At 46.2% G+C, this 1828-nt stretch overlaps 1 pseudogene; it reads right to left on the bottom strand.

The window, feature by feature from the left end:
• Window positions 1-419: 419 nt before the first annotated feature.
• LOC111827493 lies at window positions 420-810 on the bottom strand (annotated as a pseudogene).
• Between the last annotated feature and the right edge of the window lie 1018 nt (window positions 811-1828).

Below are 1828 nucleotides of genomic sequence, written 5' to 3' on the forward strand. Positions count from 1 at the left end.
GGGTCTAACATTTTCCCCTGCCCTGTCATTTAGGAATTCCAAGACAAATTAAAAGTATTCACAAATACAAACTTTTAAGCTTCAAATCAGTAGCAGAAACAGATAGTTTAACAATAGAGAGAGCTAGATTTCCTATTCTTTTTTTTTTTTTTGCCAATGGAATGGAATATTTAATTGTCTCTAGGGTGCTCCTGGGTTGGGGGTTTCGGGGCTTTTGGCAGAGCCCTGGCTAGTGGAACCAACAAAGGTGACCATCAGCCAGTGCCAGGCAATGAGCAGCTCCAGAGTCAGGCTGAGACAGCCAGCACTTGGACTGTTGCTTAAGACAGTTTCTGAGACTACTGGGTAAGGAATGTTGCCTCTGAATGAGGAGAGGGTCTACAGTTAGAGGAAGGAGGAGGAGAGGCTTGAGTTTCCGGTTAGGGCTCCAAGGTCCGAAGGTTGGGAATAACAGGGAGCAGGTCACAGGTTCTTCCTGGCCCGTGAGACTGGGGGCTGGGGAAATATGATAGAGTGCCGTTGTCTGGGTGGGCTTGGCTCAGGCCTTTCAGGAACTCCCACAGCATACTTTGTTCCACAGCCTCCCCTAAGGGCGTCTAATCCCCACAGTACTGATCCCCATTGACAATCCCAGGTGGTGTGGCCTTGGGTTGTCCAAGGCTCCCATATCATCCCATGGGCCATTGGGAGATGTCCACTAATTGGTACTGGATGTACTTCCCAGCCAGGATGCAGGTCACCTCGCTCTGCTGGGATTTCAGTCACTAGGGACCTGGTGACTGAAGTGCTGTAGATGCATAGGGTGCTCATGCTTTGGTTGGACAAACTGATATATGAACCTATATTTCCTATTCTTTCTAAATCCTCACCTAAGGACATACTTTGAGAGAGGAAGGGAGAGAGAGAGAGAGAGAGAGAGAGAGAGAGAGAGAGAGAGAGAGATCAGTGTGAGAGAAACATTGATGGGTTTCCTTCTGTACATGTCCTGACCCAGGCTCAAACCTGAAACCCAGGTATGTGCCCTAATGGGGAATCAAACCAGCAATGTTTCAGTGCACAGGACGAAGCTCAACCAACTGAGGCACTCAGGCCGGCTCTTTAAGAACTCTTGACTCCCTTTCTTCCCAGCCAGCACAGGTCAATGAAATTATAACCTTACTTCAAGTACAGATTGAGTCAGGAAGGGTAAAGGCCACAGTTTTCTCAAGCCAGAACTACAAAACAAAACTGTCTCTATGCCCAGGCACCATCCTTAACTCTAACCATGGGAAGCTGAGAGGCAACTGGAGAGCTGGACTCACCTGCTGAAACACTCACACATGCTAGGTCACAATTATCCCATAACCACCTCATACAAGGAAGGATTTACATACATAAACTTAAAAATATATATATTTTTTTATTAATTTCAGAGAGGAGAAGAGAGGGAGAAAGAGAGAGGAACATCAATGATGAGAGAGAATCATTGATCATCTGACTCCTGCACACCCCACACTGGGGATCAAGCCTGTAACCTGGGCATGTGCCCTGACCAGGAATTGAACTGTGACTCCTGGTTCACAGGTCGATGGTCAACCACTGAGCCACGCTGGCCAGGCCATAACTGAATTTTTTAAATAGCTCGACTGTCTTACAGACATTAGTACTATAGTAAAAAAATTTTAGAAAATAAGCCTTCAAATGTTGTCAGTTAGGAAACTTGAAACCAGAGTGGTCAGCTGATAAACTTAAGGTCACACTTGGCAAGTCCCAAAAACTTGCAGTTAGGTACAAGGACAATTTCTGTGGGGGTGTATTGTGAGGATTTGCATGATTCTGCTGCTGAGAC

This window comes from Myotis lucifugus, unplaced genomic scaffold, assembly GCF_000147115.1.
Source record: "Myotis lucifugus unplaced genomic scaffold, Myoluc2.0 scaffold_175, whole genome shotgun sequence".
Lineage (NCBI taxonomy): Eukaryota > Metazoa > Chordata > Mammalia > Chiroptera > Vespertilionidae > Myotis > Myotis lucifugus.